Source organism: Oryctolagus cuniculus, chromosome 8 (genome assembly GCF_964237555.1).
Source record: "Oryctolagus cuniculus chromosome 8, mOryCun1.1, whole genome shotgun sequence".
Taxonomy (NCBI): Eukaryota; Metazoa; Chordata; class Mammalia; order Lagomorpha; family Leporidae; genus Oryctolagus; species Oryctolagus cuniculus.
In genome coordinates, this window is record NC_091439.1 from 12,017,662 (window position 1) to 12,030,007 (window position 12,346).

The 12,346-nt window shown below is 39.5% G+C and overlaps 1 protein-coding gene and 1 pseudogene across 4 annotated transcripts in view; both read left to right on the forward strand.

Annotated features, from left to right (window-relative positions):
• FBXW7 (F-box and WD repeat domain containing 7) overlaps positions 1–12,346 on the forward strand; it is a 212,944-nt gene that overhangs the window by 17,466 nt on the left and 183,132 nt on the right. The window lies entirely within an intron of this gene.
• On the forward strand, positions 9,026–9,152 carry LOC127483371 (U2 spliceosomal RNA; annotated as a pseudogene).

The window sequence follows — 12,346 nt, forward strand, 5'->3', positions numbered from 1 at the left end:
AGTGCAATGTAAATACTATGTAAATACACCCTCTACTGCATTGTTTAGGGAATAATGTAAGAAAAAATCTGGACATTTTTAGTGAAGATGCATTTTTTTTTCCTGCATCCTTTGGACCATTGATGATTGACTCCTTGGGTATAGAATCTGAATGTGGAGCCCACGGATGTGGGGGGCCAGCTGCACTTTCATTTGGATTTGTCTCTGCATTTTACCATTTCCTCTGCTCGGAATGCCCTTTTTCTTTTGTCTGGGGAAACATTTATCTCTTAAGAGCCTACTTAAGTATCGTCTCTTCTAAGAAGCATGTCTTGATTAAGTAGAGTTAGTTATTTTCCCCTCTGATTAACAACAAGTGTCTCAGGCTTTTGTAGCACTTAAGATCTTTATTTGTGTTTATCTGACTCACTGATCTGTCAGTTGTTTGATGGCAAGGATCCTGTCTTCATCTTTTCTTTTAATGCTTCCTCCCCTAAATGGCTAACATTCCTGCCACATGGTAGGCATATAGTATGTTAATAAATGAATGGAAGGGAACAAAACGAAAGTAGACCTTTTAAAGTAATCTCTGAAGAGACATTATGTTGTCGCTTTTAAAAAAAAAATTATTTATTTACTTCAAAGTCAGAGTTACAGAGTGGGCAGCGGGGAAGAGATCGTCCATCCCCTGGTTCACTCCCCAGATGGCTACAGCGGTCAGGGCTGGGTCAGGCCAGAGTCAGGAGCCAGGAGCTTCCTCTCAGTCTCCCACATGGGTGGCAGGGGCACCTACTTAGATGACAATGGATGCCCACTTCCCAGGTTCAGTTCCCAGCTCTGGCTCCTGATTCCAGCCCCTCCCACTACAGATCCTGGGAGGCAGTGGGTGATGACTCAGGTAAGCTGGGTCTGTGCCTCCCTTGTGGGGAGATCTGGATTGTGTTCCAGGCTCCAGATCTGGTCAGCTTGTGTCCAACAGATGGGAACTTTGTGTGCCTGTTCCCTTTTTGTCTCCAACTCCTCCCCTGCCCTCCACTTTTCTCTCTTTCTCTTGAATTAAAAAAAAAATGAGTTTCTGTAATTTTATTTTGTTGCTATAAAAAGTGTTAAGCCTGAGTATTGGCATCTAAAAATGTTTTGTGATAGATTTTCTCTTTTCTCTTGGTTATATTTTAAATACTATATTTGTAATTGCTGTGATATGTATTTTAATTTTACCCTTTCCAGTAATTTAATTTTGTATTTTTGTGAAGTATTATCAAGTTACATGCAGGGGCAGACGTTTAGCCTAGTGGTTGGGACAGTTGTGTCCATGGCAGAGCACTGGGGTTGATACCGGACTCGTCCTGACTCCAGCTTCCTGCTGTGCAGACCCTGGGAGGCAGTGGTGATGATTTCAGTGACTGGGTTCCTGCCACCCACCTGGAGACGTGGGTTGGCTTTCTGCTTATTCTGCTGACTTGAGACATTGAGTTAATCACTTAGACATTGTTTTAATGATAAAAACTGGTAGTTTTTAAGAGAAATGATTTCAATTAACTTTTCTCAAATCAAATTCATCTCTATTAGTGTACCATTGCTGCACAGCACAGCTTATCTGACAATATCTATTAGTCAGGATTCTGGGTATAGTTTAGTGAATCCTTCCTCAGAGTCTTACCAGGGTAAAATCAAGGTATCATCTGGGCCTGCCATTTCTTGTGAGATCCTGGTTGTTGACAGAATCCAATTCCTTGTGGGTCCACTACTGATGTTCCTTTGGTCTTGATGGCTGTCAGCCAGGGACCAATCCATGCTCCTTAGAGGGCCCTCCCAGGTTCTTGCCATCTGACCCTCTCCATGGGCAGTTCCCAGTATGTTAGATTGCTACTCGAAGGACAGTAGGGTAATCTCTCTCCCTTGGCATCTGCATGCCTTCTTTGAAGAGCTGATCTCTTTAGGTCAGGCTTAGCCTGATAATATTCCTAATTGCAAGTCATCTGCTTAGAGACTTTAATTATATCTCTGAATTCCTTCATAGCAGCACCAGAGTTACTATTTAATTGAATAACTGAGAGAAGGCATGCACACCAAGGTGTGGGAATCCTGGGGGCCATCTTAGAATCCTGCTTTCCACATCATTAATTGTTAAGATAAATTGTTATTTTATGTGTAAGAAAGAAAAACACTGGATTAAAAGACAATACAATGCATTGTTAATGCATGTTAGCATTGCAGAGAAAGGAATTGGGTAAGACTTCCAACCATAAATATTTGCTTCACAAATATAAAATTTATTCTCCACTGCTGTTTTGTGCTTTTTTGGCAAACATTTTTTTGTTTTAGTACTGAATCATAGTGTAGTCTTTTTAAGGGATGGTTAAAATTGAGAATTAAACTTGTCATATGTCTTGAAAATGTGTAGATTTTATTAAAAGTTAAGATAAACTGTTGTGACCAAATATGTACATACACACGAAATGGCAGCTTTGCTATGAGCAAATAGTCATTGTCAAAGCAACACTGGTTTTTTTTTTTTTTTTTGGTTCCCTATTTATTTTCAATAAAATTCATTGAGATAATTTATATACAGGAAGCTGCATGCATGTCCAGTACAGCTTGGTGAGTTTGACACTTGTGTGTCCCTATGAACAGTCATGCAACAGAGACGTTTCCATCACCCTCAGAGGATTCCTGTGCTCCTTTTCAGTCAGTCCTTCCCCGTGCCCTCAGCCTCTGGCCATCACCGACCGACTTTTTATGTTGGAGTTTAATTTGTTTTCTGGTATCTTAACCAGTGGCGGTAAAAAGGAGATGGAAGCAGGCTGTTGTTAATTGTTGTGCTCTCAGATCCGTTCAGTCTTGGAGACCTGCTAGTTTAGTCCACTAGTGTGGGATAAGAAGATTCTCCTTGAGGCTCTCGGAGCGCAGTTCTTGGATGTTCTTGACCTCTGCCTTGCCCACATAGTTTTCTGCAGCTTACCCAGAGCTGACTCTCCTAAACCGTATGTGCTTGATAGCTTTGCCTTCAATTTTTCTACTTTTATGTCTTTGCAGGGCCATGAACAGATAATTTTCAGTTGGAGATTCTAAACTAAAAATTTTCATAGTTGTTACTGTCTGAGGCTTTTCCCCTGCCACTGAAGATCACCACACCCTCTTGAGAATCTCAAAATGTACTCATCTTAGTTTTTCTTGTTGAGAATTCATAGCTTGAATTTTATAAAGATTGAAAGATTTCCCGTCTGGTCACTTCTTACACTTCTGGTTATTTCGTGCTGCTTGGTAAGTGCAGTGTTTTCCAGTGCAGAAAACACTCTGGGAAGTCTTGTTTCCTGGAGCGTAAGGAGAAAGGGAATGAAGCAGGACTCAGTTTGAAGCACCCATAGAGTTCATTTTGCTGCCATCTAAATATTTAAAACAGAATAGTGAAGTAGAAATAGAACTCAAGCCAGATACCTAAATCTGAATTTGTAGTAGCTATATTAAGAAAGAGAAATAATTGACATAATTTTTACAGTATAGCTTACTTAACACAATATATCCAAATTAAAAAAAAAATTTATTTATTTATTTGAAAGGCAGAGTTATGGAGAGAGAGAGAGAGAGAGAGAGAGAGAGAGATAGCTTCCATCTAATGGTTCGATCTCCAAATGACTGTAGTGGCCAAGGCTGAGCTAGGCCAAAGCCAGGAGCCTGGAACTCCATCTGGTTCTCCCACATGGGTGGCAGGCGCTCAGGCACTTGGGCCATCCTCCACTACCTTCTCTGGCATTTTAGCAGGGAGCTGGATTTAAGTGGAGCAGCTGAGTCTTGAATCCCCACTTAGGATGCTGGTGTTGCATGCAAGGGCCCAGCTCCTATGCCACAACACCAGCCCCCTAAACATTGTTTCAGCACAGAGTCAACATGAAAGCTGTGAAACTTACTGAAATATTATAAACTTTCACTTTAAGATCAGGCCTTTGGCACAAGGTTAAGATGCTGCGTGGGACACTCCAGTTGCATTTTAGAATGCCCGAGTTTCAGTCCTGCCTTGGCTCCATTGTCTCACTTCCTAGCCCAATAGCCAGCAGGTGATAGCTCAAGTACTTGGGTCCCTGCCACTCGCATAGACCTCTGGATTGCATTCCCAGCCCCTGGCTGTTGTGGTCATTTCAGGAGTTAACCTGTGACTAGGAGAGCCCTGTCTATCTGCCTTTCAAAGGAAAAAATATTTTTAAAACTAAATCTTTGAAATTCAGTGTATATTTTATATTTACAGAGCATCTTAATTTGGATTCAGTCACATTTGAAGTGGTCACTAGTTAATGGCTACCTTATTTAACAGTGCAGAAGTCGATCATGAACTGTCTTTTTTCTCTTAAAAATCTTGTGGATTCTATGAGAAGTTAGCTTTAACAGATTTTTTTTTTAAAGATTTATTTTATTTATTTGAAAGGCAGAGCTACAGGAAGAGGTAAAGACAGAGAGAGAGGTCTTCCATCTGCTGGTTCACTCCCCAGATGGCCACAATAGTCAGAGCTGAGCTGATCTGAAGCCAGGAGCCAGGAGCCTCTTTTTAGCTCTTTTTATAATTTATTTATTTATTTAGAAGGCTGAGTGGAGAGGGCGCTAGAATGAATATATCTTCCATCTGCTGGGTCGCTTCCCAAATGGCTACAATATCCTGAATTGGGGCCACTTTAAGATCAGGCCTTTGGCACAGGGTTAAGATGCTGCGTGGGACACTGATCCTGAAGTCAGGATCCCAGAACTCCATCTGCATCTCCCATGTGGACAGCAGGGGCTCAAGTCCATGGACCCTTGTCCACTGCTTTTCCAGGCACATTAGCAGGGAACTGGAAGGGAAGTGGGCTCGGATAAGGGATGCTGGTGTCACAGGGGCAGCTTAACCCATTGTGCCACAACACCCACTCCAGTCCTTTCAGCTGTTTACTGTCAAACTAAGGCATTTTCATTTTCTAGGCTGTATCTTCTTCATGGTATCTGAGTGGAGTTCTCTGGAACTCGGGAACTATCTGAATGGTACTCCCTGGATTGGGATAAGCCTTGATGGCTCTGACGTACCCTTTGCTAAACTCATGGATTTGCTTTCTAACTATTTTTCCTACCTGTAATCTTTTATACTTGTTATTGTTGAGATATCACTGATAGACCAGAAGTATATAATTCAGTGGTTTTTATTACGCTGTGCAGCCAACGCTAATTACAGAACCTTTTCATTCCCCCCAGAAGAAACCCAGGGCCCATTAGAACTCACTTCCCATTTCCCTTCCCAACTTCCTTCCATCCCCTGGCAACCAATAAAATCTACTTTTTATCTCTATGTCCTTACTTATTTTGAATATTTAATAGGAATGCTGTCATATTATGTATGGCCTTTTGTGTTTGGCTCCCTTCACATAGCATGTTTTCAAGTTCTTCTGTGTTGCAGCGTGTATCAGTACAGCATTCTTTTTAAGGGCTGAATAATATTCCATTGTATGGGCATTCCACATTTTGTTTATCCGTTCATCAGATGATAGATTTTTGGATTGTATCCAGTTCTTAGATACCATGAATAATCCCCTAGTGTTTGAGATCATGTTCTTTCTTCAAGAACATTACTTTCTTTGTATCTTCCTCATTCTTGTCCAAACTTTCAGTGGGTCCCTGTTGTCTGTACAACATAATACTTAGCTTATATTCAAACCCTTAGAAGGGTGTAACCTCAAGCTACTTTCCTTCTCTTATTTTCCATTGCACTGCTTTATAGTATCTCCCAAATATGTGCTATGTATAAATTATTGATTATGTAGATAATATACCTTTGTCAGTTAAATACCTATGATATGAATTTTTAATAATGAAGTTATACTTTGAGAAACTAACCAATATATATAGTCTGGAATATTTGAAGAAGGCAAGTATTACACTAAAGAAGAAACATAATAAAACATTTTTCTTTTCTCCACTTGTCTATAATGTCAAACAGAAATAGTCATTTTCATATCATGTAGAAAAAAAGACTTTATTTATATCAGTCTTTGATACTTTGGAACTCATTCAAATCACTCATTTTCTGCTTAATACTACTAGTAGTTTGTATTTTATAAGACTTCAGATTTTTTTTCCTAATCCAGATGGAATTAGTCTTTTTCTTCTTTTGACATGTCTGAGATAGTAAAAATGAAGTATGTTTATATATACTTTAAATATTTCCAGAATGTCTTACATACACACACACACTTATAAAAACAAATGCAAGTTTGTATTACCGAATGTAATACTGAATGTAGTATTACTCTCTCACACTTTACAGAAAAGATACTGTTTTCATTTCATTATATATCTTAGAGATCACTTAATATTAGCATATTAAGGACTTTCATCTTTCCCATAGTAGTAGTATTTCATTGCTTTGAAAGTAGTCCTCTTTTGATGGGACATTTGGGTTTTATCTCACTCCTGTTAATACGGATAGTATTGTAGTGAATACATTTACATATACAGCATTTGAAAAATATGCCAATATTTCTGTAGGGTAGTTTTCCAAAAATGAAATTCCTGGATCAAAAGATATATCCACTTGAATTTGGTTACCCGTTCTTTAGAAAAAGAGTTAAGATGGGGTATAGTGGTTAAGATACTGCTTGGATTGCCTGTGTCCCATGTTGGAATGTCTGGGTTTGAGTTCTAGCTCCACTCCAAATTCTTGCTTTCAGATAATGCACACCCTGAGAGGTAGCAGGTGATGGCCCAGTATTTTGGTCGCTATCACCCATCTGGATGACCCAGCCCTGACTGTTTGGGGAGTGAAACAATAGATGTGAGATCTTTGTCTGCCTTTCAAATAAATAAAAAACAGAAGTGAAACACAAGCAAAAAAGAGAGATAAGGAAATATAAATGGGAAAATGGAAACGATTTTTTTAAACTTTATTTATAGATGAGAAAAATGGCACACAAGAAATTTTTTAAAAATCTTAAAAATTTATTTGAGAGGAAGTCAGAGAGAGAGAGAACGAGAGAGCGAGAGCAAGAGAGAGAGAGAGAGAGAGAGAGAGAAAATGAATGCGTGAGAACAAGAACCCTCATCCAGTGGTGAGAGAGAGAGAGAGAGAGAGAGAGAGAAAATGAATGCGAGAGAACAAGAACCCGCATCCACTGGTGCATCCATGTATGCTGGGTGGTGCTTGGGATGAGCGGAGATGCTGGTAGCAGTACATGTCCTCACACTGGTGGCAGGAACCTCACTACTTCAGCCAGCACTGTTGCCTCCCTCCGTCTGCATCAGCAGGAAACTGGACCTGGGAGCTGGAGCCAGGGATTGAATCCAGACACTCCAGTGGGGGAAAGGTGCTGCTCCAAGCGTGGGAAATTTTAATTCCCTCTGGTCATATAGCCAGTGTAATGGGGGCAGAGTTAGGATGCTAACCCAGGTGTTCCTGATTTCAAAAGAGCTCTGTCTTTTCTGTCCTGTCTGTATGACATTTGATGAGCAAAGCAGGAGAGCAATCACACCAACTTCTTTTTAGAGAGAAATATAGAAGCCTAGTCATTGTTTTCTAGATCAGTAGTTTCAGAAGCTTTGCATTCTGAAGCCTCTAAATGCGCTTTTCAGTTTTCAAAAGAACTATTTCTGATACTAAAATATATCCTGAAGTGACAGTAAACACTCAAGGAGAGATTTGAATGAAATTCTTAGAGATTCCAGTATATTTAAGGAGTTTAATACGTGTCAAAGTGAGCATTTTAAGTTGGTGGGAGAATAGGTGGTTAAGTTGGTAAGTTTGTTTTAACAACTTTTTAATCATCTGGGAAAACATTTTTTTTTTTTGCTTTACTCTTTACATAAAAATATATTAAAAATTAAAGCTATGTATTATTAGAAGGACTTCATAAAGTTAGCCTTTTTTGAAATTAAACAAACTGAATTCAGTGAGCGTAATCACGAAGTTTTATTTTTTATATTTTAAAGAAATTTGTTTATTCAGAGAGGCAGACCACAGATAGAGAGAGAGAGAGAGAGAGGTCTTCCATCTGCTGGTTCACTTCCCAGATGGCTGCAACGTCTGGAGCTGGGCCAATCCGAAGCCAGGAGCCAGGAGCTTCTTCTGGGTCTCCCATGTGGTTACAGGGCCCCAAGCACTTGGGTCACCTTCCACTGCTTTCCCTGGCCCAGAGCAGAGAGTTGGATCAGAAATGCAGCAGCCAGGACTTGAGCTGGAGTCCATGTGGGATGCTGATGCTGCAGGTGGGGACTCAACCTACTATGCCACAGTGCTGGCCCCAGTTGTATTTTTTTAAAAATCACATCTTTTCCATTTTTCTGTAATTGTCCCCTAAAATTATCTTGGGTCATTTTAATAGCTTTCTGAGTATGTTTTTAGTTGTAGAAAATCTAATTGTGCCCTTGCCTGTGTTATGCGGAGCCTGCGGCTGGAGTATATAGTCAGTCTTTGACTTCCACCTCTCTCCCGCATTTTTGACTTGCTCTGAAGATGAGAGGGGCAGGCATTTGGTGGAGGTTCAGGTGCTGCTTGGGATGCTCACTTCCCGTATCAGAATGCTTTTGAATTTGAGTCCCAGCTCCACTTCTAGTTCCACCTTCCTGTTAACGTGCACTCTAGTGGGGCAGCAGTGGATGGCTGAAATGGCTGGGTCCCTAACACCTATGCCAGAGATGTGGATTGAATTCCTGGCTGCAGCCTGGCCCTGGCTGTTGCAGGTATTTGGGGAGTGAACCAACAGTTCAGAGCTCTCTCTCTGAATGTCTGCCTTTCAAATAAATAAAATAAACACAAATAAAATAAAAAAGGGGTAAAAATGTTATCTTTCATAAATAGGAAAATTTTTGATGGTAACTAGGGTTTTTGAATGTGGGTGAAAATTACTCTCATTGAGAGTAAATTTATGAAGCCTTTTTGGAAAGCAGTTTGACAAAATCTATCCATATAAAATGTGTATGTCTTTAGAATCAGCAGACTTCTAGAAATTTAGTACTAGAGCTGTACTCAGACAACTTTGCTTGAATGTTGAATCGTCAGTGGGTGAAAGTTCTTTGTTAGTTTTGAGTGGAATTTATCGCTTCTTGGCCTTTTGGCTAAGATCAAGTGTAGTTTTGAGTGGAATTTAGTAGTAAAGCTATACCTTCCTTATAACTTAGTGCTTATTGACGAGAGCTGTTAAATTCATTTTTTTAAACTCTTCTTCCAAAATGGTGAGATGTTTTGTAATTGAACTCCTAGATGTTTGGGTTTTCCTCATTTTCTTTAAGTATGAAAAACATTCTGCGGTGAATTACTTTGTGTACATGCTACCCAATTATGATTGTTGAGAATGTTTCTTAATGACTTTATATAGGAAAGCCTGCTTTATCATCATTGCTCCTCTCCCTCATGCCCCCACATCTTAAAGGGCTCAGGAGAACCCAAGTTTGCAGTTCATTTACCTAAATGGGCATGTGACTTATAATAAACTCTTTAACCTTCCTTGACAAACTAGTCTGCAGATCTGAGCCTCTCGGGCTGTTTTATAACAGTAACAAATGGACTGTCCATTGTTGACCGCTGTCACCGTGTTCACTCTCTGTAGGGGGTATGTGTCAATAAGAGTGCTGTTGATATTTTGGATGTAAGAATCCATTGAATGATAGTTCTGGCTTTCTTGATCCCTTTGTCCCATTGTGATGTCTTTTTGTTACAACTGTATACATTACTGATTAAAAAGAAGCTTCATTAAGGCAGTGGTACTGGTTTTAGTTGGCAAGTACTGTTGTAACTGGAAGGAATTATGTAAGATTATTTCTGATTTTTTTAAACAAATTATTTATTTACTTGAAAGGCAGAGTTAGAGAGAGAGAGAGAGAGGAAGAGATCTTCCATCCGCTGGTTTACTCTCCAGATGGCCCCAGTGGCTGGAGCTGGGCCAACCTGAAGCCAGGAGCCAGGAGCTGCCTCCAGGTCTTCCAAGTGGGTGCAGGAGCTCAAGGACTTGGGCCATCTTCCACTGCTTTCCTGGTGCATTAGCAGGGAACTGGGTCAGAAATGGAGTAGCTGGGACTCGAACCACTGTCCATGTGAGAGGCCAGTGCTGCACGTGGCAGCTTTACTTGCTATGCCACAGTGCCAGCCCCATTTCTGATTTTTTTAAATTTACTTTATCCCTTCATCGTTTTCATAGGAGGCAATGATAGTTTAGTCTGTTAACCTCAATATCTACTCTAGAACATGTCATTTTGTTTATTATCATTATGAAAGTCTCCATTAACAGGAATAGTTTCTTTATAGATATTCTAATAATTTGATATTATATGAAAAATAAGATTATTCTAACTTACCAGTTTTGTTTTATTTAATTGTTGGTTTTACTTTCCTTCCTAGACTCAGGAAAAAAATGGCAAAATAGTTCAAAGTTCCCATTAATTCATCATACAGATTTCCTGAAGTTATCATCTTATATAGTGACAGTACAGTTATCAAAATCAGGAAATTAATAGTGAAAAACACCATTATCTAGTCTGCAGATCTTATTCAGATTTCCATAATTGTCTTACCTTTGTCCTTCCTGTGGTTCTGAACCCAGTAGAGGATCGATCATATGCTGCATTTTAGTTATCATGCCTCCTTCTTTTCTTGCAGCTGGAATAATTTCACAGTCTGTCTTTCACGACTGTTACACTTTTCAAGAGTACTGATTAGTAGTTTTGTAGGATGTCCCTCAATTTCTGTTTGGCATTTCTCTATGATTCAATTAATGGTAAGCACTTGTGGCTAAGAATACCAAATCAGTGATGTTATTATGGTTCTTTTAAGAGGCACGTGATACTGATTTGTGGAATTACTGATGGCATTTACTTTGTTCACTTGGTTCAGTTGGTATCAGGCATGTTTGTCCACTATATTTACTCTGTTACTTTGGAATTAATAAGTATCCTATGGAAAGTACTTTGACTATGTTAAAATTATCTTATTTCTCATCATACTCTTTAATTTTAACTTTTGTAGATTATTCTTTCCTGAAATTAATGTTGCTATAGTGTTTTTCATTTTTTTTTTTTTTTTTTTTTTTAATTTAGGGGCCAGCATTGTGGCCTAGTGGGTAAAGCCACTGCTTGCAATGCTGACGCCAGCATCAGTTTGTGCTCCAGTTGCTCCACTTCCAATTCAGTTCCTTGTTAATGGCCTGGGAAAAGTAGTGGACAATGGTCCAAGTACTTGTAACCCTGCCACCCTGATGAAGCTCCTGCCTTCAGCCTGGCCGTACCCTGGTCATTACAGCCATCTAGGGAGTGACCCAGCAGATGGAAGATTCTCTCTGTGTATGTGTGTGGGGGGGTGTTTCCCTCTTTCTAACTCTGACTTTCAAAAAATACATAAACAAATGTTAAAAAAATTGTAAGTTATTACTTATTTGAAGGAGGGAGGGGGAAAGAGAGCTTGTGTCTTGTGGTTTACCCTACAAATGGCTGGGATTGGGCCTAGGCTGGAGTCAGGAGTTGGAAATGCAGTCCAGGCTGCCAGTGTGGGTGACAGGAACCCAATTACTTGAGCCATCAGTCATGGTAATATATTATTTCCATCATTCCTTCTACATTTATTAGTTATTCTCCAGGAGTGACTTTCCTTTCTTATGTATTTGTGTATTTTTTATGTATATCAAAATAAACTCATGGTTTTTTTTTCTACTTATATCACTTGTGCTCATAGACTCTTATTCTGTGGATGTCATCTATTAATGTCATTTATTTTGATGCCCTAATTATCCCAGATTTGGTCCTTCAGAGCCTCTGCAGCGAGGTTCGTGGTCCTTTGGACATGTCTCCATTGATTTTGGAGGATATGCGTTGTCACAGCACAGGATGTTCCAGGCTCAGCTTACAGTTTCTCTATTCCAACCCTGAAATCAGCCGTGTCACGCTGGGATGTTGGTTCCTTTTGGTGAAGATTGGACAGCTCCCCTCCACCCCCGCCCTGTGATATATCTCAACGTCTTTACAAATTCTATCTTAAAATGACTTTGGATAACCTGAACACATAGCCCTGTCATACAGAAATTAATTTATACCCAATAATTATTTTTGCAGCAGTTTCTGATTAGTTGCCAGCACATTCATTTTGTACCAATTACTCCAGGAGGGATTTTTCCACAAGTTATATTGTGCCAAATAGGTCATTTCATGGAAACACAATTGAAATTTTCCTTTGCTTTTATTTGATAATAGCAATTTAAGAAACTTTTCTATGATCCTTCTTTAGATGTTTAGATCCACTATTTATTTATTTAGTGTGGTGTTCTCAGAATTTTTTCTTGACTTGTTCTGATTTTTGGGACTCTCAGTACACTTTCATATGGGAGATAGATTGGCCATCTGATCACAATACATTTTTTCTTAGGCTTTATGA